Here is a 27,718-nt window from a genome sequence, read left to right on the forward strand (position 1 = left end):
CCCATAATAAATGAAGCTTCTTATTTTAAGCACATTTAAGCAAATTTGTGTTGCAAAATTAGGCATTACAGGACCTAGAGGCAGAAGATATTGGTCTAGAAAAAGACCTAAGGAAGATGTAGACTGTAACAGTATTACCTAAAAATTTGGAGAAAAACCCCACTGGTTGTTTTTTTTTGAGTGGAGGAGCAGAGCCTCAGACTTCAAGGTGACAGCTGCAAGGCTCAACCAGAGAGTGTAGAAATGAAAAGAGAGAGAGAGAGAGAGCGCATATACACAAGCTTAGCACAGATATCCATGAGACCTATGCTCACTATGAACACTGTATATCAATTTTGGTTATATTAAACACCAATCTGTACTCACTGGTAAATGTAAGAACATCACATACCACAATCCTGATTTAATAAGTGCAGTTTCAGCATTTCAGTTGTAGTTCCCACATAATGGATTTTCCCTCTCTCTGCTCAACAAGTTACATTGCAGTTTTCTTTAAAGGGCTATGGTCTTTTAAGAAATTGTATTGTATGTAGAGCACTGAGCCTCTAGAAGAGTTTTTTCTTTGTTGATCTTCATAAATTTGTGTAATCTTGGTGTTCTGCTTTGTTTTGTTTTTTTAAATGCATAATTTTTATTTTAGGATTATATTGGGATTTCCCCCCCTATTTTATTATATACTGCTTTGTGAACTAATCAATACAATAAGTCTATAAAATACCGTATTTACCTGAATAGATTTATTTGGTCGTTGACCATAAATAAATGAGTTCAGTACCTGAATAGAAGGCACTCTGAAAGTAAGACAATGCCTTAAAAGACAGATATTAAATACAGGTTACAGCTATATTTACCCCAAAGAGAGAGGACTATGAATCTAAGCTGATTGCCCAAATTTAACAGGCAAGAACTAGGAAAAAACCTTGTCTTAGGTTTGGGTAAATAGAGTAATGTGAGGAAACGGCTGGTATGTGTTGAATTTCTACCTCATACTAGAATGTACTTACCACCAGTAACGTAACTTTTATTTGTTGACAAAATACTGGCTTCCTGTTTTCTTTTGTTGTATCTTAGAAACGGAGGGCAACAATCAATCACTGTAAAGTCCAGGGAATCTGAGCAAATGCAAATGGATGCCAATAAAGGCGGCAATGTAGCTAAAGCAAGGTTAATTTTGAAATTCATACTATTTGCCATTCAAAGTTGCTAGGAGATATTCATGTGTCAGAGTTTAGCATCCAAGTTATAGTTTCGTATGACAATACTAATTTACCATTTCTGGGTCTTGCCATTCTGTACTGGGCTGTAGCAAGGCTGCTGGCAGCCCTGAGACAGGCCACTGAGGTGGATGCTGCCTAACAAACTACCCTGCGCCAGCCACAACCCTTTCCCCTACATCAGTATGCTGACACAGGGGCATAGCCAGCACTGGGCACAAACACACGGCCCCCTCACCAGCTGACAAAGTGCTTTGTTCACCAGCTAGGTGCTTTCCCTGACTTGCTTGCAAGAGAGTAAAAGGAAACAGGCAGCTGGCATACAAAGTGCTTAGCACTGGAGAGGGCAAGAGACTGCACGCTTGTGCTCAGTGCTGCATTGGAGTGCAGAAACAGGGGGAAGAGGTGCGGCTGGCACAGATAATGCATCCGGCCTTGGTAATCTCAGGCAGCACAATGGGGGTGGGTGGGAGACATAATGGGAGGACAAAGTGGTACCCTGTGGGGAGTGAGGGGATACCTTGGCAGTTCCCAGGCCCTTGAGGCCCAGGGACTTTGAAAGATGCTATGTGAGGACACTCTGAAAGAAGACTATTTATTTATTTATTTTTTAAGGCAGCTGTCAGCTGGTGGCTGCAAGGAAAAACACTGATGTTAGTCAGTGAGTTTCATCTCATACTTCAAATATCATTCTCCTACTCCAAAAATCAGTGTATGTGTGGCGTGTGTGTGTGTGTGTGTGTTTGCCACAACACAACTCTCCATTTTGAGACCCTAATTCTATAAAAAGTTGTTTCCTGTCCCTCGCTATCTTCAAACATAGATTTTCCTCTCAAGCATGCTGTCTTGTTGCTCAGAAAAGTGCAGGATATCCCTGCTCCATGAACTCTGTACCATGACCTTTAATAAATCCGAAGGCACATTAAGCTTTGTTTCTTGCATATTACCAATGAGATTCATCAATACTTTATATCATACCCTGTCACAATAGTTCACTGACTGAATCTTGAGCACACACAGAGATGCAACCCCTTCCATTTTAGGAAGAAAGAATCATTTTGAAAGTGTTCTTTTTCAGCCAAAAGAAGCTTATAACGCTCTCAATTAGGATTAATAAAATACGTGACAACTACATGGGCAATTTTAGACAACATCCATATGTTAAGTATTGGTAGCCACGATGAGCTATTGTGTATGACTTCATTTTTTTCTATGCACTCTGTAACATATCCATAGAGTTTCTATAATATATGCCCATTTTGTTCTGCTTTGTAGTCACTCCTAGTAGTGGACCTTTGACACCAGTCATGGCTGCTGAGGGCAGAAAGATAAACCTCCTCTTCCCGAGGGAAGCAGAATCCTTGTCATGTTGCTTGGACGCACTCTCTGGCTACAGCACCAGGGAAAGAAACAAAACCAGAAGATGGATGTGTTGCATACAGAGCATACTTACTGCTCCTCTCCCCAATGCAATAATCATTATTCCACTGCTGGAGGTGCAGGAGAAGAGCCCCAAGACTATGATTTGCCCTGGGACTCCAGGTTACCTCTCTGTAGTCCCATTTCCAGTTCTATGTCAAAAAGGCCTTTGGCACTGGCTGTTATCCATCGCTTTCCAAGTCTCAGCTAGCTTGTGAATGTCTTAGTTTCAGCATCTTCGCCATTTCATGAAATAAATCCATTTTTCTAAAAGCTGAGACAGCTTTTACCAGGTGTTGCAACTAATTGCCAGAAATAATGAGATGCTGTCTAGGATGGCAGAAGGGCCCCAATTAACTGATAAAGACAAGGTCAAAAGGAAGCTAGTTCCAGAAGCTTCCTACATGCAAACCTATCCAAGAATGGAATGGATTTTTCCTTCCATTTTTAGAAGGGCGGTATAGAAATTGAATTAATAATCATCATAATCATCATCACCATCATAATAGGATTAGTGATTGTTGTTGCATGTGAAAGGGATGGTAAGAAATGGCTCAAGATATAGAGCTCCTTCCCAATGAAAAGGAGATAGATAGATAGATAGATAGATAGATAGATAGATAGATAGATAGATTTATTATCCCACCTACTAACTGAAGTTCTTAAGGCAGTTTACAATATGTCTGTCTGTCTGTCTGTCTGTATGTCTCTCTCTCTCTCTCTCTCTCTCACACACACACACACACACACACACACACAAATTTCGAGCCCCCTATGGTCAGGACTTCATCTTCCAGGTTGCTAATAATGTCTCTTGTGATCCCTGGATTTTGGTGGTAGACACAAGAAACACTGGCAGGAGAGGGACAAAGGCTAACATCCAGCCTAATGCAAACAAAGGAAGGACATATTCAGAACCAACATCCATGTATTTGAAATCATGGGGCAGTGACTTTTGCCAATTCCTAAAGAAGCACTCATAAGAACATAAGAACAGCCCTGCTGGATCAGGCTCAAGGCCCATCTAGTCCAGCATCCTGTTTCGCACAGTTGCCCACCAGATGCCTCTGGAAGCCACAGGCAGGAGTTGAGGGCGTGCCCTCTCTCCTGCCATTACTCCCCTGCAACTGGTACTCAGAGGCACCCTGCTCTTGAGGCTGGAGGTGGCCCACAGCCCTCTGACTAGTAGCCATTGATAGACCTCTCCTCCATGAAGTCATCCAAACCCCTCTTAAAGCCATCCAGGTTGTTGGCCATCACCACATCCTGTGGCAGAGAGTTCCACAAGTGGATCACGCGTTGTGTGAAAAAGTACCTCCATTTGTTGGTCCTAGACCTCCTGGCAATCAATTTCATGGAGTGACCCCTTGTTCTAGTGTTGTGTGAGAGGGAAAAGAATCTCTCTCCCCCCACTTTCTGCACGCCATGCATGATTTTATAGACCTCTATCATGTCTCCCCGCAGTCGTCTTTTTTCTAAACTAAAAATCCCCAGGTGTTGTAGTCTTGCCTCATAAGAAAGGTGCTCTAGGCCCCTGATCATCTTGGTTGCCCTCTTCTGTACCTTCTCCAGTTCAACAATGTCCTTTTTAAGATGTGGTGACCAGAATTGTACACAGTACTCCAAGTGTGGTCGTACCATAGTTTTGTATAAGGGCATTATAATGTTAGCCGTTTTATTTTCAATCCCCTTCCTAATGATCCCTAGCATGGAATTTGCCTTTTTCACAGCTGCCGCACATTGAATCGACACTTTCAACGAGCTGTCAACCACAACCCTAAGATCCCTTTCCTGGTCCGTCACCGACAGCTCCGATCCCATCAGCATATACTTGAAGTTGGGGTTTTTCGTCCCAATGTGCATCACTTTACACTTGCTAACATTGAACCGCATTTGCCATTTTGTCGCCCACTCCCCCAGTTTGGAGAGATCCTTTTGGAGCTGCTCACAATCCTTTTGGAGCTGCTCACTCCATGCAACCTAGAAAAAGGTTTCTGCAAGCTACGTGACTCTCAGGGACTGGTTTCTGGGTTACACAGAGGACTTCTGTGGGAAGAGGAAGATTGGTGAAAATTGCTCCCCCCACCATGCAAGCACCTGAGTTTCATAAGCACATCCTTTCTTTGTTAGCATGGGTGCAGCATTAAGATGTCAGCCACAAATATTTGCAACTCACCCTCCCACCCCCATCCTCCGATGTTTTAGCTGCCACTTTTCTGCTGGGGTTGCCAATCGCCCTGGTTTAGTACGGAGTCTCCAGTAGTTGGCCTTAATCTCCACATCACTATTGAAAGCAAGCCTGGTGATGAAGTAGCTTGACATTATGCTGAAGATTAAAGGTTGGGGGGAAATGTGGAGAGCAGGGACATCTCCAGGAGCTTTCCCAGATGCTCCAACTTTACTGCATTAGGAAGTGCCTAAAGTTAAGCCATTCTGAGCATTGCCCCAAAGTGCTACTTTTTACGGACACATATAATGTGAAATAACTGTGAATCGTCAAGAAAAAAGACTGAATAATGCCATTGGCTGTATGAATTGCACCTTTTGTTACTGTCCTGACGTCACTGTAAATGATTCCCTCAAATGAACTCCCCCCAACCTAAGTGTAGCAAAGCTGCATTCAATTGCTGTTTGGAAAAGCTCCAGGAATAGCTTCAGTCAGAGTTGGTGACCCTTTGTTGCTGAATCTCTGAGCAGCAGCAACTCTTGTATGTAATAAAGAAGGCCTGCAAGGACTGCTGAAGCAGCCAGATGTTCAGAGTTCTTCACAAGGTGTGTCTGATGCTTATGTCTTTTGTGCCTGATGGCTTTTGGCAGCAGACACAAGAGGGTGTTAGATCAGTACAACATTCTTGCATTGTGCTAAACTGAAACAATGCTGAAACAGCATTGTTGAAGACACCACCAGCCAATAATACTCCAGAGTTACCCGTTTGGGTATCAGTTTCTGGAAGATTCATAAGCGGCACTGATGATTACATCTTTGTAAGCTGTCTTAATAAATTGCTTTCATCATTGCCTTCTGGCAGTATGCAACTATATTTTTGTGGGCTAATTACTTCCTTCCTTCAACTACCTCACTTACAATATTGTAAAGTCACATATCCATGTTCTCATGTACCACAATATTACCTGCAGCAATGGACTCTATGCTGTCTTCAAAAGTCACTTAGTGGAATCGCTAACAACAATAATGTATTATTATTGGTGATGACTGTTGTTGTGATAGTTAGCCACAGAGTCAGTATGGTGTAGTGGTTAGAGTGCTGGACTAGGACTGGGGAGACCCGAGTTCAAATCCCCATTCAGCCATGATACTTGCTGGGTGACTCTGGGCCAGTCAATTCTCTCACAGCCTAACCTACTTCACAGGGTTGTTGTGAGGAGAAACTCAAGTATGTAGTACACTGCTCTGGGCTCCTTGGAGGAAGAACAGGATATAAAATGTAATAAATACATAAATAAATAATTTTTCAATTGCTAGACTAAAAAGTAAGTCATGTAAAAGATCTGCCAATATAATGCAACAGCATCACTCAGGTAACATATGCTAATGTTTTCTTTGGGATTTTGTTCCTTGCGCTGAATCACTTTTTGTGCATTTATTATAGAAATCCATTTCTTCTTTTTATCATATTGTACTTTTTATCGAGATTCTCATATTTCTCTCATAGCTCCTTTACGAAGACATTTCCCAGGCCTTCTTGGTGAGTTTTTTGTTTGTTTTCTTCTTGCTGACCATGACATATAATGTAGCCAAATTTTCTGTGGTGGCAAATAGAATCAGACAGACTCTAATACAAATCCAATTGTTCTACTTTAGGATAAATTGTTATTAATGTTTAGTTTTATCTGTCTACTTGGTATTACTGGTCAGAGACGAAAATAAAACTGAGCTGAGCATTCCTTCTTTTAATGAGTATTGGATTGTCATTTGAATTCTGAACAGATGTCAAATTTCCCCCCTAAATTATTTCATTATAGAAATTTTGGTAGTTTTGCAGGACTGTGCAAAGTTTTGCAAAGAAAGTGGTGCTGGGAAGACTGAGATATTTTTCAGCTGGAGACAGTATGACTTGTAAAAGCTGGGGTTTGAGTAAAGAGTAGAAACCCCCTGTCTAGGTGGGGATAGATCAATAAGTATATTAAAAGCATATTATGTCTAGGTAGAGACGGATGAAGAAGTATAAATATATTTAAAAATGTAAGCCTGGCTACAATAAGTGAGACAACAGATGCAAAGAAGGCTATCACAACAGTTTTGCCCAAATGACTGCTTGTGTAGTATGAAATATTTCACTAAAGTTAATAAGACTGCTTTAATGCATAAGTAAAATAACTTACAAACAAAGATCTAACTAAAATTGAGCAAACACATGTCAATGTTAAGATATCATTTTCAATGCTCTGTCTCAAACAGCTGGAAACTCTTGAGCTTAAATACAGCAACTGAAACTAAATAACCAATCCAAAAACAGGGGGCGGGGGAGGAGGTGATGACACTACAGAACTTTTTTTTAAAAAAACAACACCAATGAATTCCATTGCCTTTTTCATTTCTTCCCTGACATTAATAGTTGGCTGCAGCTGTTCAGTGTACATGGCATCTTACACTTAACTGCATTACCTTCTATAGCCAAAATAAATATCTTTTGGGAAGAGGGAACATCTTGGCAGGGCAGTGACTGTGTTTGGGCTTCTGCCCCACCTCTTTCTCCAGGTGTGTGCCATCTACCCTCAGCCTCTGTGGCTTTAAAGCTGGGGCTGGGCCAGGGACTGAGGAAGGGAAGAGGGAACATCTTGGCAGGGCAGTGACTGTGTTTGGGCTTCTGCCCCACCTCTTTCTCCAGGTGTGTGCCATCTACCCTCAGCCTCTGTGGCTTTAAAGCTGGGGCTGGGCCAGGGACTGAGGAAGGGAAGAGGGAACATCTTGGCAGGGCAGTGACTGTGTTTGGGCTTCTGCCCCACCTCTTTCTCCAGGTGTGTGCCATCTACCCTCAGCCTCTGTGGCTTTAAAGCTGGGGCTGGGCCAGGGGCGTGAGCCTCTTGGCGTGAGCCGAAGGGCGAGAGCATAAGGGCTCTCAGCCGTGGGGCGAGCTGCCTTGAGCCCTGAAGATCTTCTCCTCCTGCCTTGACGATCCATCTTCCACCAAGCAAGAAGTCAGCAGGGACTGTATGAGTCTGGTCTTGGTTTTAAATTAAGCCAAGTAGCCGTGGTGGAATAGTCTGGGGAGATGTGTCTGGGAGAGCAAAAAAGTGGGTCTGGAGTGGGGGCGGTAATATCACGGGTAGCGGGCAGAGGGAGGTATGGCGGTGGGAGTTGGGCAGGCCGTTACAGGGGAAAACGGTCCAGGCAATTGAGGCCTGTTCCTTTTTCCGGCCCTTCCCCCAACCCTCTGACCCTAGGGAGCTCTGTGAACACTCCTTCGAGGATTAGGGTGCTGCTGCTAAATGCCAGGTCAGTTAACGCAAAAACATCTCTCATCCACGATTTGATTGTGGATGAGCGTGCTGACCTGGTATGCGTGACGGAGACCTGGTTGGATGCGCTGGGCGGGGGGGGGATGCGCTGGGCGGGGTTGGTCTCTCTCAGCTTTGTCCTCCAGGTTTCCAGATCGTGCAGCAGCCCCGCCTCGAGGGTCGGGGAGGAGGCGTTGCGGTCATCTTTCGAGAGACCCTCCCCGTTTCCAGGTGCCCGGTCAGGCAATCTCAGAATTTTGAGTGTTTGTCCTTGAGGGTGGGCCTCCGAGATAGGCTGGGGATTCTGCTGGTGTACCGACCACCCCGCTGCACTTCAGTCTCCCTACCTGAGCTGGCGGGGGTGGTCTCGGAGGTGGCCTTGGGTTCCCCCAGGCTTATTGTCTTGGGGGACTTCAATGTCCACGCTGAGGTCCCCTTAGTGGGTGCGGCTCAGGATTTCATGGCCTCCATGGCAACCATGGGCCTGTCTCAGTTGGTATCGGGCCCTACCCACGTGGCGGGACACACTCTGGATCTGGTTTTTGCCGATCGGGAAATAAATGATCTGGAGGTGGGGGAATTTGAGATCACTCCCTTGTCATGGACAGATCATCACCTGGTGGGGTTTAGTTTGACTGCTCCGTCTGCCCTCTGCAGGGGTGGTGGGCCGATTAAGATGGTCCGCCCCCGGAGGCTTATGGATCCGCTTGGATTTCAGACGGCCCTCGGGGAGTTTCCAGTGTCCAGAGCTGGTGACCCTGTCGAGGCCTTGGTTGATCTCTGGAATGGAGAGATGGCCAGGGCTGTTGACACGGTTGCCCCCAAGCGCCCTCTCCGGCTTGGTGGAGCCCGTTCTGCTCCTTGGTTTTCCTCGGAGCTTAGGGCGATGAAGCAACTCGGACGACGGCTGGAGCGACGGTGGAGGAAGAGTCGTCACGAATCCGATCGAACACGGGCTAGAGCCCATTTTAGGGACTATGCCGTGGCGGTGGGGGCGGCGAAGAAATGTTTTTTCTCCACCTCCATTGCGTCTGCTCAGTGCAGGCAAACAGAGCTGTTTCGTGTGGTGAAAACATTGCTCCACACATCCCCCCGGACAATGGGGGAGGAGTCATCTACGGCTCTTTGTGATCGGTTTGCCTGTCGCTTTGCAGATAAAGTCGCTTGCATCCGTGCTGACCTGGACTCCAGAGTTTTGGCAGTTCCGGCAGACGTGCCTCTGGTACCATCTGGTCCCGTTGTGTTGGATTCTTTTCAGTTGGTGCGGCCTGAGGATGTGGACAAGATCCTGGGCAGTGTGCGGGCGACTTCGTGCGCTCTTGACCCTTGCCCTTCATGGCTAATAAAAGCTGCCAGGGAGGGGACAGGTAGATGGCTGGAGGTGATCGTTAATGCTTCGTTAAGGGAGGGCAGGATGCCATCGTGCCTCAAGGAGGCGGTGGTAAGACCTCTATTAAAAAAGCCCTCCCTTGATCCCTCCAACCTGGACAACTATAGACCTGTGTCTAACCTCCCCTTTTTGGGCAAGGTGATGGAGCGTGTGGTGGCGTCCCAGCTGCAGAGGGTCTTGGATGATACGGATTATCTGGACCCTTTTCAATCTGGCTTCCGCCCCGGGTATGGGACTGAGACTGCCTTGGTCGCTCTAGTGGATGACCTACGCCGGGAACTAGACAGGGGGAGTGCGTCCCTGTTGGTTCTGCTGGACCTCTCGGCGGCGTTCGATACCATCGACCATGGTATCCTTCTGGGCCGCCTCTCGAGTATGGGAATCGGAGGCACTGCGTTGCAGTGGTTCCGGTCCTTTCTTGAGGGGAGGGTTCAGAAGGTGGTGCTGGGGGACTACTGCTCGGCCCCCTGGCCGTTGGCCTGTGGGGTCCCGCAGGGATCGGTCTTGTCCCCCATGCTGTTTAACATCTACATGAAGCCGCTGGGAGAGGTCATCCGGAGATTTGGACTGAGTTGTCAGCAATATGCGGATGACACTCAGCTCTATCTCTCCTTGTCATCTGATCCTAGGGAGGCGGTGGATGTCCTGAATCGGGGGTTGGAGGCCGTGATGGGTTGGATGTGGGCTAACAAACTGAAACTGAATCCGGATAAGACGGAGGTACTGTTGGTCAGTAGGAGAGCCAATCGGGATGAGGAGATTTTACCGGTTCTGGATGGGGTTGCACTCCCCTTGAAGGAGCAAGTACGCAGCTTGGGGGTACTACTGGACCCAGCTCTGCTTTTGGAGGCTCAGGTGGAGGCGGTGGCCAGGGGTGCCTTTGCACGGCTTCGGCTGGTGCGCCAGCTGCGTCCCTTTCTCGAGAAGGCAGATCTGGCCACGGTTACCCACGCCTTAGTCACGTCGCGGCTGGATTACTGTAACGCGCTCTACGTGGGGCTGCCCTTGAAGAATATCCGGAAACTGCAGCTAGTGCAAAACGCGGCAGCGAGGGTTTTATCCAGAGCTGCCCGTTGGGAACATGTCACTCCCATTTTGAAAGAGCTGCACTGGCTGCCGGTTCGTTTCCGGGTCCAATTCAAGGTGCTGGTTTTGACCTTTAAAGCCCTAAACGGTTTGGGCCCAGGGTATTTGAGGGACCGCCTGCTCCCAAGGGTTGCTGCCCGCTGGACGAGGACATCTGAGGGGGCCCTGCTCCGGGTGCCGACAATGAGGGAGGCCCGGTTGTCGTGCACTCGGGACAGGGCCTTCTCTGTTGCTGCCCCCAGACTCTGGAATGCTCTCCCAGCGGCCATTCGTTCCTCGGACTCCATCACGGCTTTTAGAAAGCTTTTAAAGACTTGGCTTTTTACCCAGGCTTTTACATGATTGTTTTCTACTGCGGCTTCTCTGTGTTTCTATTTGTTGTATTTGTTGTGTTGTTTTTATGCCTGTTTTTATATGTTTTTGTACTTTTAATATGATGTTTTTATTGTGTTTTTATTGTATGTTTTTAACTTTTGTAAACCGCCTTGGGGTTATCTTTTTAATGAAAGGCGGTATATAAATGCAAAAATAAATAAATAAATAAATAAATAAATAAATCTTTGTTTGCACAACTCCTCAGTGTTTTTCCTTCATATGCTTTGTCCAGGAGTTCATCAGTTTTTATGATATTACATGTCTGCCAAATACTCCTTTTACCTTTTTAGCAGGGGTCTTCCTGTCTCCCCAATGTAAAATTCCTCACATTCCAGACAGGCAAACACTGTTCCTTTAATTTGGCAAATACTTTATTCCTTCTCACAAATCAAACAATCCGCCCCAACCCTTCTCACATTTATTATCATAAAGCCTAGACCTTACTAGCTGTACAGAATCTGTACAGACCTCATTAGCCTTCAAGCCAAGTTTCCTCAAGATCTTTTGTGTTTGGCAGGTGAATCTGTCTGTCACATAAGGAACTTTGGGTATAGGTAACTCTTTCTCAAATTTTGTATTCTTGGACTGTTTCATAGGGAGCTTATAACCATTCCTTCTGACTAATTCTTCAGCTTTCCTCTTGGAAAACTCCACCAGCTCATTAGATGAGACTCCACAGCTCTGAATAAACATTTCTCACTAGCTGCTCTTTAATCACCTGAGGGTGTGCTGACTTACTGTTCATTATTAACTCTTTCTTAGCTGGTTTCCTGTACTATTCCTGTAGCACCTTCCTTAAGTCATATTTCTGTATCCAGGAATGGTAACCATCACTGATCATTTGGTTGTTCCCTGGTCAAATTTATACTCTATTCAGCTCCCTGTACACATGATGCATATGATCTGTAGTCTCTGTAATAATTAAAATATCATCAATGAATCTCTTGTATAGTATGATGTTCTGATCAACACATATTTTATCTAAAGAATTCCTATAGCTTATAGCTAACAGAGGGGGCAGCTGATTTCCCATTGCAAAGCCCCATTGTTTTGTGTTTAGTTGAATTTGAACACATTGCATTTCAAACAAACTGTTATTAGTGCATCAATATCCTTAACAGTTAAACCATAACACTCTATTTCCTGTTTATTCTCCACTAATAACTGTATTAAACTCCTTCTAGCTTCTTCGTTATCCATATTTGTATATAATGCCTCAACATCAATACTCTCCATACACTTTTCTCTATTGTTCTTATCTACATTTTGCAATGCTTCTGGCATCTGTTTGGTATTGTATAAGTGAGCTTGCACATATTTCAATAAAGGTGACAAGATTGTAAATATTAACCAGCTCAGACAGTCTGCTGGACCATCACATCCTGAGATAATTGGTCTAACCTTAATTGCTACCATCTCAGCCTTTTTACTTGCATTATCTCCCAACTTATGTGTTTTAACTAATAAGTACATAACAGGACAAAGTGGGTGATGGTTATCCAAACATTGCTGAAATCTCATATCAATATTCTTCCTGTTACAAATAGTCTGCCATGCAGTCTTAACTGCCCAACAATTGGCCTGAAAATCTGATTTCGATGACTCCTCATATGTACTGATAACCAATAAGTGTAACTATTAAATAAAGTTAATAGTTGGCATGCAGACTAACACAGCACTGGTGCTTTAAAACTGCACTGGTGCTGTGCGGGCAATATGATTTCTGTTGACCTATCCTTTCCTCTGAAGTCCACTGCCTCCTGACGATATGTTCCTGAGAGTTTTACAGCCTTGAGACATATTTTCAGAAGGCACAGAGGGCTTCAGAGTGAAGGGGAAATTGACTAGGATTGCCCCTGATTCATAGCATTAAAACTATTTTAGTCTGGACGTCAGCCAGTATGTTTAAGAGTTACAAACATCAGCACTAAAAATTAGGCAGTAAGATACTACTTGGAACAGAATGTGATATGTGGTGGATCTTGGAGGGAGGGAAGGTTGCAGAAGTTCATGCTTCTTCCTATTACCCCCAAGTGAGCTGATAAAACACATATTAACAACCATATTTGCAGTGAGATTCTAATTCACATTAATTATTAATTATTATTATTATTATTTTACATTTATATCCCGCTCTTCCTCCAAGGAGCCCAGAGCGGTGTACTACATACTTGAGTTTCTCTTTCACAACAACCCTGTGAAGTAGGTTAGGCTGAGAGAGAAGTGACTGGCCCAGAGTCACCCAGCTAGTTTTATGGCTGAATGGGAATTTGAACTCGGGTCTCCCCGGTCCTAGTCCAGCACTCTAATCACTACACCACGCTGGCTCTCTAGGTGTAGGTAATGTATGTATGTATGTATGTATGTATGTAATGTAGGTAATTCCAGGGCAAGGCATCTACAATCCATTCTGCCAGTGCATATTTTTATATATAAATAATATTTCTATACTGCCCAAAACTTGTGTCTCTATCTACTTGCTATGATATGGGGGATGATATGGGGAATCTTGCTATGATATGGGGAATGATCAGGCTTTATCATAAAAGTTTTCCTCTTCCCAGAGATTGCCTCCAGTGTACATACTTGAAAAGCAAGTGTACCACTATTGATATTATACATTCAGAATGTATGTCTGCATAATAACCTTTATAGAACAATGTATTTTACTGCCCTCAAATAGCCTGCAGTAGTAACTTCCTGTTGCATATGTATATCGTCTTTACCCATTTCTCACATGCCTACTTGTAATACAATCTGTCTTCTCTTCTTGTGAATACCAGTGGCCCTGAGCACTGCATAACCTTTGCTGTACAATTGTTTTGATTTTTTTAAAAACACAGGACACAAGAGTAACATAAATGACAGAATTTAAGAGACAGGTAGCACCTGCTTACCAGAAACACGAGACTTCCTACACAAAGGCCATCATCTGCAGTGTTTTGTGCAGGTGCCATATACAATTATCATCTTTGGCCACATCGGTCTCTTTGCAAAGACCTTACAAAAATTTTGTGAGATACAAGCAAGCAGAAAGGACAACTGTGAAAATTAGTTGGTGACATGCAAAGAAATTAGTTGAGTATCCCAATACCCTGAAAGTAAGCACAAGGTAGCAATAAAACAGGAGAGTTATTGGTTCAAAGAGCTAGGTAACATTAATTTCATATAAACAATGTTTATCTGGGCCTTGTTAGGGCCATTTTTATACACTATGCCTTTAGTTAGGCTAATGGCACCTCTGTTAAACTGAATCAAGCTGCTTCTAGTTTGAGATCCAAAGCCCTGATGAGATAATCTGTGCTCAGAAAGCAGTGGAAATTACTTTTGAATTTGAAAGCTCAACCAAGATGCAAGTATCTGCTCTGCAATACTCAGAGGGGTACCTCGCCAGCTAAGCGGGCAACTTTGCTTGCTAGGAAAAGAATTACCCTCACATTAATTAGCCAAGTCTCTTGATGAATTAAACCTATGTTTTCTGGATAGAGGAGATAGAATCCTGGAGACAGTGTTGTAGCAAGGTTGGAGGGGGTCCTGGAACAAGACTGAAGACAGGGCCTCCACCTTCTCTGAGCAGCGGAGGTAGGCAGTGCCTTCTTGTTGCGATGCAAGTATATGCTTGGTCCCAACTCTATGCCACTCTCTGACTGAGCTGACACAATCTGATGATCTCACTGTGTTGGCTTGGTGAGGCAAGGCTGCTCAGATGCCAGCGAGAACAGGCCTGCCTTAAAGAGACCACCTGTCCTTGCTGGGGTCAGGGAAGCTCTGTCTCAGAGAACTGGTGTGGCTGCTAGAGTGGAGACAACCAAGCGGGAGAGCAACCAGCGCAAGGTGAGCCTCAGCTAACAGTGGAGGGGGAGGCAGTGGGTAGCCCCAGGACACCCGCAGCCCCTTGGCAATCCCCCCACCGTCCCTATAGTAGCTATGCTCCTGTCTGGAGACTAGCTAGTTATGGAACTGTGGTAAAAAGAATGAATAACCAAAAGTGGCAGTACTAAGGGAAGGGATAAGGTGGGGGTTGGGGCAGGCAATTACATATATGTGAACATATTAAGTTACTCTATATGGAACCAAGTCAGTGCTCAATCTAACCTTGCAGATCCATTTCCCAGTCCTGCTATCCAAGGTGTTTCGATAACTGAGATGCCGAGTATTGAACCTAGAATTGGTGTTCTACCACTGAGATATGGGGATATGGGCACTCGAAAAAAGGGCAATATATCTGGAAGATAATTAAATGGTATACAACTTGGTATAATATCTTAAGAGGTATTTCATTTTACTTAATCCTTTAAAAAGCGCTCTCAGTCATAGCAGCACAGACCAGTAAAAACAACAAGCAGCAGTCTCAGGAGAATGTGGCACCTCCTCTCATCTTTTTTTTAAAAATTCCAAAATATGCAATTACAGATATTAGACACACAAATATAAAAAGCAGGTTGCCAAACCCTACCCATTATTGCACAATACAAAGGGTGATATATTTCAAGCACAATGGAATACAACCATTAACAGAATCAAATGCAGAGATCGTTCATATTTTGTATAATTAAAAATAACAACAACCAAATGCTTCATAGGCCTTCAGTTTGGCAAGTTTCCCAGGCAGAAATGGTTCATTTTGCCTTCAGACTAATTTTACATCCGTTGTAGAAAGCATCCCCCCACTCACCACCCACCACTTCGATGTAATACAGACAGCATGTTTCAAAAGGAGTTACACAGTCCCTGCGCAACCATTAGTGAAATGTATGTGCACGTCACACCTAAAGCACTGTACTTTAGGTGATATATTTTAATCTGAGTGGATATGAAACTGAATTGATAATTTTCTCTGGCCTAATTACTGAAAAATACAAATAAAGGTGAAAATACTCAATAGCTAAAAATGGGCTGCTTTAATTTTCATTTTTAATTTAAAAATGGGCTGAGATTAAATCGGCAGAAAATCTATAACATAGATTAATAAATAAAATCCAGTCTGGATGATTATAATGGCTTCTCCACACATTGCTCAGATCTTAGCAAGGACCGGGCTTCAGGCAATGCAACTATTGGACAAAAGGAAGCTGGATTCAAATGCAAGATAGGGCATGGCAGCTGCTGTGGAGACTTCCAGCTCAAGCAAGTTAGGATCCAGCCTAGAAACTGCAGGCTTTAGTATTTATATTCAGGATCTAAATGGCTGCATGAGATGTTGCCTCATGAATGTTCCTCATGTGGCACATTGAGGACCAGGACACTCTCCTAATTGAGCAGCTAAGTCCAGTCCCTGGTAGTGCTCAGGAAGCTGAGGATCCTACAGATCAGCATTTGATGCAGCATGAGGGTTACAGAGAGAAAGAAAATCCAGCAAACTTCTTCCCCATATACATGCGGGAACACTTTCTGTACATACAGAAGCTCCTTCTATTCCAACCACAATTCTTAACAAGGAACTTTTAATCTGTTGATAGGTTGACACTGGAAGTAAATTTAGAAGAACAAGCAGGACAGGCCCCATAGTGGAGTGATCTGAGCCAGTTGCTTTAGGCGGTTGATTATAAGGGGTGGGGAAATGGCAGCTGCATCCCCTGCTCACTGCTCTGGCTGCCTCAGCCTCCTTCTTGTCCTCCTCACAGTCCTCCTCTAAGGCGTTGACCACCACTGTCTCCTACCTCAGTGGTAGCACGTAACAAACCACTTCATCCTCCAGTTCTCCAGCTCTCACCTCCACACGTCCTCTTTTGCTCTGTCCTTTTCTTCTTCAAGTGCTGCAAGTACAGGAGCAGGACAGAGAGGCTTGTTGTGTGTTGCCACTGAGACAGTGGTCAGCAATGGAGCAGGGGGCACAGGTGACATTTGAGCTCTTGCTCAGGCAGGTGCTCAAACTTCTTAGGCCAACACTGATTGAGAAGTGTGCATTTAAAATATTAATGCCTAACAAAAGGCTGCACCATTTTGTTTTTCTTAGCCTGCTTTTAGAACAGGGCCCATCATACTTTTAAATGAGTATTTATATATATAGCAAGGACTGTTCTCAGTTTAACTTGAGATAGATGAGCTATAGCTATGTAGCTTTGAGCAAAATAGACATACAACTGAGAACAGTAATTATAGAAATCAGAAAAATATATGTTTTCAGGTATGCTTTTTAGGAACCTTTGTACCCAGATTGAACATATCAATTAAGAAATGTCAGAATGCTCTATAATTTCAATGTAATTAGCATCAAAATATACCTCACACTAAGCCTTATAAATGGGGGGGAAATCCTTTTTTATTTAATGTAATATATTTGGCAAAATTGTCACATAGAAGCCAAAAACCTGAATATCCCCATGTGACATTTCTAGTTCTGAATGCCAGAAATGCTTGAAGTAACTCCTATGTAAATTAACATACTTTCAGTTATACAAAGGTTACTGCTAGGATGGTTCTGAGCACCCTTGCATGGCAGAAGGCAGGGAAGGGTTACTTGTACAGGAAAATGAGTGTTTAGGAAATATGTTTGCCAAGATAAATGTCAGTGTTGCCTTCAGTCACATGGATGAAGAGATACTAGATTGCAGTATATTTTATTAAGTATTTTTATTTATTTATTTAACATACTTTTATACCTCCCAAAACTTACATCTCTGGGCGGTTTACAACAGAACAAAATAAATGACAACAAAAAATTAAACCATTTGTAATTTTTATTACAATTGGTGGACGGACCACCATCTGGTTAAGGTTGGACTCACAGTCACTTCGCACCTTTGCAGGGCTGAAGGGCCTATTAGGATGGTCTGCCTGAGAAGGCTGTTGGATCCATTAGGATTCCAAGAAGCCTTGGAGGGGTTTAGTGTTGTCTCTGCCAGCGATTCTGTTGATGCTCTAGTGGAAAACTGGAATAGCAAACTCACAGGGGCAGTAAACATGATTGCTCCTAAGTGTCCTCTCTGACCCACTGCAAAATTGGCCCCTTAGTATATGGAAGAACTACGGGAGCTGAAGTGGCAAGGTAGACAACTGGAGCATAAGTGGAGAAAGACTCGACTGGAACCCAACAGATTACAACATAGAGCAATTTGAAGATCTATGCCCAGGCAATACGTATGGCAAAGAAGCTATTCTTTTCCACCTGCATTGCGTCTACTTCTGCCACAACAGTCTACAAGTAGGTGTCAGCAAAGGATGAGAGGACAGAACTCAAAACAAATCTCTAAAGGAGACTATAGCTTGAACCCCAAACCTAGGGAACATTGTGAAAAAGAGGGAGAAAATCCAAAAAGTACAGGAAAAACTCCCCCCAAAGAGAAAAGTCCCCAAAAGGGAGAAGATCAGATTCAGTTTGTGACTCCTGACACTTGTTAGGTGTTTATGGGTCACTTCTAATTAGAAGATACCACCCATCTTAATCAGAAAGATAACATCCTGCTAGATGTTATAAGCCATGTTGGGCATGGATCCAAAGGACGGGTGGTAGGCCAAAGAGTTCCAAGGAGCTTGTCCACATCCTCAGGAGTCACAAATTGAAACTGATCAATTCTAATTAAAGCTGACGAGTTACTGGACACCTCTACAATTGACCCTGAACTAACCACGGAGTCCAAGTCGGCTCCAATGCAAGAGATTTTATCCACAAAACAGTTATTAAAAGAAGAATCTAAGTTCAGAGAGGAGGGAACACGAGTCAGTCCCCTCACAGATTTCAACAACTCAGCTGGACATGAACTTGTGGACGTAATACATGCAGAATAGAAATGCTTCTTCACTGCACGTACTGCCACAGAAAAAGCCTTCAGTTGGGCTTTATGACAGACTCCAGCTGATTTTGGAGTGGCATACTTTAAAAATTGTGGTTAGCCAGTTGCAAAGGATATGGATGTAAGAAAATACAAAAGCACCTTTAAAGTTTACATGGATGAACACCAGCTATTGCTTCATTAGCTTAATTATATTCTAGGTAAAACAACAATTGACCAGTTGCAGGGATATACAGAGCACATGGAAGGAAAATAAAAGCCTAACGCAAAGTGACAAACAATTCCCTAGGCTAAAGTTCTAGAAGCCAAAAGCCCTGGCTTCCTTTGCCCTTGAACTCACCCCAAACTCCAGGAGAGAATTCAAGCCCCTGCAGTCTTATCTTCCAAGAACTGCAGTCCTCCTTTCAGCTGCCATTTCCTTGGCAACCTGTCCGGCTACCAGCCCAACCTAGATCCTTCTGCACAAAGAAATGTTTCTCTTCCTGCCTCATGGCCCTCTAGGTCCCACCCACTGTGTGCTGAGTGGCTGATCCCTAGAGGTCACCACCTGTCAGTCAGGACAGGGTACACTTCCAGTTCACTCTTTAGGGGAAGTTCACTCTTTAGGGGAAGGAGGGGCTGATCAGTGAACTTGACAGGTCACCAGGAAGCTCAGACCAATCCTACATCTTCCTATTACACTCAGGCTGTAATCCCTCTACAGCATACAGAGTTGCCAAGTTCTGTGCGACAATGTGCAGAATTTGCTGGGCTCTGGCTGCCAGCAAGAACTAATCCTTTAATTATTCAGCCCACTTGCTTTTACTGTTTCAGTCTATCTTTTAATATTTTATAGACATTGTCTTACAGATTCTAGCATTGCATTTCAGCAATTTCATAGCATGCAAATTAGTTTTAACAGCATCTTATAGATTTTTGCCCTACTGTGACTCTGTAGTCCTCATGCTACTTTCTGTTTTAGCAATTTTACAGTTCCTTTTCCACTTTTTACACCCACTCATTGATTTTAGCCTTACAGCAATCTTACAGTAATGTTATAGTAACCTCACAGTCTTTATGATAAAAGGTATAGACTTCATCATTTTAAATTGCCTTTAATTGCTTTTAAAATTATGCTGGTCTAAGACCGTAATAAAGATGGGTCAAAATATCAGTTTCAGGGAGAGCAGGAAAGAGGGCAAGCCCTCAGCTCTTGCCTGTGGGCACCCCAGAGGAATCTGGTGGGCCACTGTGGGAAACAGGATGCTGGACTAGATGGGTCTTGGGCCTGATCCAGCAGGGCTGGTCCTATGAACCCTGACAGTGGAGGAGGCCAGGTGGCGAGCAGGCACTGGGCAGCAGGCAGTGGGATGGAGGTCAGCAGCACAGGCATTGGACAGGCAGCAGCAGTGTTAACCAGCTGGTAGGGCAGTAAGAAAGAGCTGCAGCCAGCAGAAGGAGGGTGTCAGGGGGAAGCGAGCAAGGTGGCCCCAGACCCCAGAAGAGCTTGTGTTCCTATTGGTACAATGATAGTTTCACCCCTGGGCCTTTAGGTTCACTAGTGAAAGAAGAAAATGCATCAACAGCCAGACACAACTAATGCCCCATTAATATGATCTAGAGGAAGAAATATTGGCTAACATTCAAAATGACACTTTTACTTTTTGCCCCATCTTCCTCAATGCAGTCTGCAGGGTCACTAGAAAAGCTATTCCTGAAGGTCAAGCAACCCTCAGCAACAATGTGAGATGCAGCATGGGTGGCTGCAGTGGGAGAGGGACTCAAGGGAAATAGACGTAACAGGAAGGAGCTTTGTCCTAGTCTAGATATATTGTATGTGTTTTATTCATGTTGTAAGCCACCCCAAACAGTAGTGCACTGAGGGGGTGGGGTATAAATATTTTTAACAACAACAATAATAATAGATGCCACTCATTATAAACTCTTTGAAGTGTAATTTTGCTAAAATGGGGTTTGGTGTTTTTTTTGTTAATCTGGAAAAGGAGAAAAATTAGAATGGAAGACTCTGTTCTTGTAATAGGTCCACCTGAATTAATATCATTTGTACACAATAGAATAAACATTTATAAGAAATGATGCTAAAAGCTTAGCATGACCTAGGCCTGAGGTGATTTAGAGAAATTGGTCGTTTACTGGAAAAGCCATCCTTAGATGTTTCCAGGAATTAAATTGTCTGTTAACTTGATTGCCAACTTTAACACAAGAGACTGAACTAACTTCCCATTTTATTGTACAAAACTTGTACTAAAAGTGATTATTTGCATTGGAAGTCCATCTCAAATTAAGTATGCTATTCTATGAATAAAATCCTGGGTTTCTTTTGTTCTTACAAAAGAGCCTTCCATGGAGCTTGAAGGCCTATGAAGTTCTATGTCAGCAGCTGTAGCCTCAAACTAGTACCCAAAAACCTCCCAAAACACCTTAATTCCAAATTCAGTTATTTCACTGTGAGATTATAACATTCACTTCAAATAGGAATAAACAGAACCCTCCCATATGGATTATTAAGAAGGCATGACTTAAAGATGTTATGGATTCCACACCACATATTTTATTTATTACATTTCTATACTACCAAATAAAAATGTTTCCTGGCAGTTCACAGAAAAAAATAAACCAATAAACCCCAGATTAACACCAAATAATTAAAACCAGTTAAAATAATATAATAATAACAACAACAACAAAACTCACCTATAGTTGATCAAGTGTGGTGTCTTGAGATCTCTTTTAAAGTTTGCTAGAGATGGTGAAGCTCTTACAACAACAGAGAATTCATTCCAAACTCTTGGGGTGGCCATGGAAAAGGCCAGACTCTGAGTCACCCCCAGATGAACTGGTGGCAACCACAGGTGGACCTCTCCAGAAGATCTTAATAAGGGGTAGGGATCCAGAAGCAGAAGGCATTCTCTAAAATACCCTGACACCTTGGTCACTTTGGATATGTACATGAATACATTTTACACTTTTTGTAGCACAGGGAAGATCATTGAAATAATATGATTTGCCTTGCAGGGAAGAAAGAAGTCAGAAAATGGGCTCTGTCTAATACTCACATGAACAAATATTAATAAGAAAGGGTATATTAAAAATGGTTCTGCTTTCTTCTTCTCTTAAATTGTAAGCACAGTCGGGCAATCACTACTATATTATGTTCACAATGGAACAGCTGAGATACAAAGCAATGAAGTGTGTGTAGCAATGAAGTGTGTGTGGCAGGGGAATGGATAGATAGATAGACAGATACCAGGGGAGAGAAAGAAGAAGCACAGTCACACTGAAATGAGAGGAGTAGTTAATAAGCAAGAAGCAGGAATGTAAAATGACCACTTAAAAGCCTTCAAAATAGAAAAAAAAAAACGTTAGCAGCTATTTCTGGCTCATAATAGATATGCTATCCAGCAAATAGTCTATGTAGCAAATGCTAAATAGAAATGTGGAAGATCTGAAGGAGAATCTTGTTTAGAGAAAGTGGGTAAGACATAATTGAAACAATAGTATCATTTTTGTAGAAACAAATTGGATATTTTTCACTTGTCCAGGCATTTTAGTTATGGCACTTGTGGATTTTTACCTTCCCTTTTTGCCAATTTATCATATATATATAAGAATTTGTGAAAAATAGTCATACTTCCTGATGACCTAAAATATTTGCATACACAATACTGCCACTGAAATTAGCTGAATGCACTACTTTTTACACCAGAAAAATGCTTGGAGAAATGTTTGGGGTTTTTTTTTGAAGAAATTCTGAATATCATACTTCCCAAATTCCTACAGATACCAAATTTTGAATGAACAATCCTGCCACCTAAAGTAGCTGAATGCACTACTTTTAACAGTGGAATATGCTTGGGGACACAATTAATTTTCTCTCTCTACAGACATCAATCGATATTACTCACTTTTGAAATACTATGCAATGGCGATTATGATTAAATTTTATAGTGCCAGTTTCCTTCTGATAAATGTATATATACCATCAATAAGGTTGAGTACACAAATTAAAAACTTTGGGGTAAATTTGAGAGATACGTAAACAGGTTGCATCGTACTTCCCCCCCAAGCCTTTACTATAATTGCAGGAGACTTCAATGGGAGAATGGGTAGGAATGATTTATCATTATATCAGAAGCTTAAAACCCCAAACAGAAGATGTTCCTGCCTCTTCTGCTCTTCAGCCGTTAAAGGATGAGGCTGCAAACTTTGCAGGTTTTTGTCTAGCACAATGCATGTTCAAACTGGAGTTGCATTTGCTCAATGGTGCAGCACCTGATGATTTCCCTGGAGAATTCACTTATTGGGTTGGGTCTAAAATGTCCATGATTGAATATATTATGGTCTCACGAACATACTAGCTTATTTTGACCACTTTAAAGTTTATAATCACCCTGATAGTGATCATCTTCCTGGGCTATTACAGTTTAGTCCATTTGAAAGGCAGCCATTTTGGGAGTTACCCGAAAATTTAAATGTTGTGGCTGAAATTCAACCCACTCAAGTACAGTGTGGTCTGAGAGGGTAAGGAGACAAGATATCTCAGCCCTCTAGTCAGATTTCTTGCAAAATGTGCATATTGCAGGATTGGCAAATGATAAATTATACTCAGTGGCACACCTACGTAATTTTGGCGCCTAGGCCGCACCCACCGTGAGGCCCCCCCTGCCACTGCTATGGCTGTGTGCTATGGCTGTGTGCCATAGCGGTGGCAGCCAAACTGCTCTGAAGCCAAACTGCTGATTTTTTCAATAATTCTAGCTGCCAGGGGTCGGGGTGAGCTAAGCAGACCTCCCCCTGTGGTGGCAGTGGTGGTAGCAGGTGGAGCGGGAGTGGCTGCTGGGCCTGACTATTAGCCCCTGAGAACTGCAAGGTGCTCCAGCTCACATGCGCAGTTGGAACAGAGCATTGCGACGCAGCGGCCACTCCTGCTCCGCCCGCTACCACTGCCACCGCTATGGGGCGGGGAGGCCGGGGAGGCCTGATTGGTTCATCTCCCACCCTTGGCATCTAGAAATTGGTGGTTCAGCCTTGCAGCAGGGCGGCAGTGGCAGGTGCAGGGTGGCAGCAGAAGGCTCCCCCAGGCATTTGGAGCCCCCCCCCCGGGCCAGTGCCCCAAAGTCCGGGGGTTAGAGCCCCTCTGATTGTACTTTATAGACCTTTATGAAAATTTAATTCAGGTCTTAAGGCCAGTTTTGACATCACTTAGTACAAGGAAAGTTATAAATGTAGCCTGTTTGTCTAAGGAATGGTTGGATCAGGAATGCTATAATGCAAAGAAGGAATTTATTAGGCTTTATCAAACTTATTGAGGTTTGACAAATCCTCCTACTCAAGAGCTTTTAAACCAGAAAAGGAAATACAAATTGCTGTTAAAATCCAAAAAGAAAAATGCTTTAAAAACATCATGGCAGTAATTGATTGCTGCAGCATGCCTAAAAAATTCTGTGGTCTTCTGGCAACTTATTAAAATGCAACCACCCTGTGGTCTGTCTTGCTCACTTTTTCATATCCCACCTAAAATGTAGGAGGATTATTTTTGTAATTTGTATGCTGCAGAAGAGGTTGATTAATTTATTCTTGAGCTAGACACAGATTTGATACCCAAATGGCCACCAGTAACAACATCAGAAGTAGGTTCCCTGGTGAATCAGTTTAAAACACGAAGGCCCTGGAAATGATTTGATAACAGTTGAGATAATTAGAGATAATTTGGACTGGTAGATGCCCATGCTGGCCTTTGGCAGTAAAATCAATTGCTGTAAAAAGAAAGTGCCAAAAGACTGGGGAATTGCAATAACAGTTCACCTTTATAAGAAAGGAAAGCGAGACAATCCTGCCAATTACCATCCCTTAAGCCTATTAAGTGTGGTGAGTAAGATCTATGCTAGGCATCTGGATTGATTCAGAAGATATTTTGATATTTTGTCATAGAATCCACACTCAGAACACCTCAGAAACAACAGAACCCTGTACGCCATGGGTTAGCAACCCATGAGGGTGGTTGGCACCCTATGTGCAATACACCACCAATCACTCTGGGCCACCCCAGCACTCCCCAAGTGCAGTTATGGGGCTGCTGAAATCTCCATTACACCTTATGAGGAAAAACCTTAAAGACATGTAAATTTCAACAATTCACCAAAAATCAGCCCTTTGCCCAATCCCTCTGAAATTGGGGTGGAAGACTCCACCCATTAGGAGCTACCACCCCACCCCACTCTTCTGCCCCTGGTCCCACGTTATGCCCCAAATCTGCCACAAAGACACTAAAACTTCAAATATTCACAAAAAATCAGCCCTCTGCCCAATCCCCCTGCTATTGGGGTGGTAGCCTCCACCCATTAGGCACTACCACCCCACCCCACTATTTTGCCCCTGGGACCCGAAATTCGAGTAGACGTCACATCAGACCTTTTTGCATTGAAGTCGATGGGAGGCAAAAAGGTGGGAAACTCAAATAAACGTCATTGCTCAAAATGGAGGGGGAAGAAGAAGGCATTTATTGGCCACAAAATGGAGGGCCAAAACAACAGATATTTTGGAGCTGAAATGGGGGTGATTCGTTTCAGCTCCGAAAAATTTCGGAGGGCTAGTAGGGTGATTCGGTTCAGATCCGAATCACCCGAAATTGGCTGTTTTGGGTACAGATTGTTCTGTACCCGAAATGTTTCGCACATCCCTAGCGACAACTGAGCCAGTGACGATGATGTTTGTTGGTGGTGTGGCGATAGAGATGATGATCCTCCACAGCAGAGAGAAGAGCTGAGCAGGCGAGCACTCAGCAGAGCATGGAGTGCATGTGACGGACGTGCCGGCGGAGATATCGTGGTGCACAGAACTGAGACACAGCACTGCCGTGGCTTTCGGGGCACAAAAAGGGGGTGGGGGGCGCAGTCAGTGGCATTTTTGCGCCCCCCCCCCAAAGCTGACCAGGAGCCCTGCAGTCTGCTAGACTGGCTGCTTGTGCCGGGACTGGCAGATGATCTGGAAAACAGGGTTAGGAGAGTGCTTGCTCTACTAACCTCATTTAGGAAGGTGGCTCTAGAGGCGGGTTTGCCATCAAGGTGCCGCTAGTATCAGGCCTGATCCCGGCAGTACACATGCACAGGAAAAACCAGGCTTGGCTTCTTTAGTCCGTTTTTGCCTGTGCGTGTAAATAGCTTTGTTATCTTTAAGTGTAGCACAAAGTTTTGTTTTACAGCAGGGAAGGTTCGACAGAAGGTAGAACATCGACTGGAATGTTTGTTACTATATTTTAATTGTTATACTTAAACTCTTTGATGAGTATTAGATTAGCATTATGTTAGTGTTATTTAGTTTTCCTTCCTTTTTCTAGTCTTTGATTGAAATAAAGATTTATTCATTCATACTTTAACAGTGGAATATGCTTGGGGACATGTTTATTTATTTATTTAGGGGTTGTTTTTTTAGCAGAAATTCTGAATTAACTATATTTTAACTGTTATTGTTCTCAACTTAGTTTTAACACTAAATAATCAGATCAATAATTCCAAAATTGCATCATGTCCAAGAAAAGCAGATTGTTCTCAGATTCAAATTTATTATTATTCAAATTTACCATGTATGGTCATTATACAATAAAATGAGTTGAAGGGAGAAAGTCTTGTCAAACATGGGGAAAAAGATATATAGCCTGGAGATGGCCTTGGTAACACGAAAGTTTAGCCACTGAGACATTTCTAGCTCTGGGGGGAAAATGAGGTGCATATGTGGTATATGCATGCATGGATCCTGACTCCTTCAGCATACCTACAACATATTCACACTAAGTGTTAGTTGTGTGCTCTTCAGTAGAAATGTCAAGAGTGACTAGATCGTTGATTGAGATAGTGTGATCACTGCAGCATTGCACGGTGACTTATGGATTTAATGCAGTTCTCAGCGTTTGTAATCCAAACAAAAGTACTTCTATAAATGGTCTACAGAAATATAGAGGACAACAACAACAACAACAATAATAATAATAATAATAATAATAATAATAATAATAACAATAATAATAAATTGTTTGATGGGCTGCTAAAACCTATTCACAGAGAGTCAATTCCAACATGAAAATGGACTGTTAAAAATCAGCTGGTTCCTTTGAAACAGCCTTGCAACTCAACATTATTTTTTCATTGTGATTATTTAGTTTTGTGGACCTAGTTTATTTGCTTGATTTAAGATTACTTCTTCATTTTCAACTGCTTGGCAGGCTTAGAGTATCATGAAAACATCTATGAAAATTATATTTGTCATACTCACTGTGCAGCTTGATGTGACATTGAACTATTGCACTTTTAAGCAGCTCTATGAAGCAACATGAAGTTACTTGTACTTTCTGTTAACACACCAAAAGTATTCATGACAGCATATATCTGCACATTTTTTTTGCAAAGAATAAATCCCTTGTCTGATTCCATAGTGCAAATTCAGACAGTTATAATCTGAATATTGCTTTGCCAAAATTTACCATCCATGGAAACTCAAAACCTGAGTCATGAGTAAAGTCTTTTCTTGTCTTTGGAGAGAATAGAAAAGAAGACAAACTGTTACCATACAGCCCAATTTCAGGGTAGCCCAGAGAACACCCCTCTACATAACATTGGAAGGCTATACAGCCTAAGACTGCAGGACCATAGTCCCTTTGAGCAAAGGGTGGAACAATGTGCCCCAAGGTCAGGCTAGTGAAGACTAGATGGTACACCCCCACTCATCTCTTTCAAAAGAGAAGGCAGTAGCCAGTGAGCAGACTTCATTTCAAAAGGTAAATTGATCCGGAAAGGAATCTTTCCTTTTACAAAAGATAACAGTGGAGAACTCCTCAAGAGGCACACGAATAATCGGGGCATTTCCTAAACCATTCTAAATTAACAATCCAGCTGGCAAGAACTCAGGGAAATGAGTGCATCAAAATTGGAGATGTGTAATCTATATACCTGGAGGGAAGCATCCTCCTGATCTTTGTATAGTCAGTCCAGCAACTCTATTCAACACATCCCATACATTTACACAACTTTAGCCACGCCTTTGTTGGG

The 27,718-nt window shown here is 43.1% G+C and overlaps 1 protein-coding gene across 4 annotated transcripts in view; it reads right to left on the reverse strand.

Moving 5' to 3' along the window:
• CSMD1 (CUB and Sushi multiple domains 1) overlaps nucleotides 1-27,718 on the reverse strand; it is a 1,678,033-nt gene that overhangs the window by 669,290 nt on the left and 981,025 nt on the right. The window contains exon 1 of one of the 4 annotated variants that reach the window (XM_053286227.1): nucleotides 19,018-19,130. The exons of the other annotated variants lie outside the window; for them this stretch is intronic. The gene's annotated coding sequence lies outside the window, so the exon portion shown is untranslated. Of the gene's footprint in view, nucleotides 1-19,017; nucleotides 19,131-27,718 lie in introns of those variants that run through there. 4 annotated transcript variants of the gene reach the window in all.

This window comes from Hemicordylus capensis, chromosome 1, assembly GCF_027244095.1.
Source record: "Hemicordylus capensis ecotype Gifberg chromosome 1, rHemCap1.1.pri, whole genome shotgun sequence".
Taxonomy (NCBI): domain Eukaryota; kingdom Metazoa; phylum Chordata; class Lepidosauria; order Squamata; family Cordylidae; genus Hemicordylus; species Hemicordylus capensis.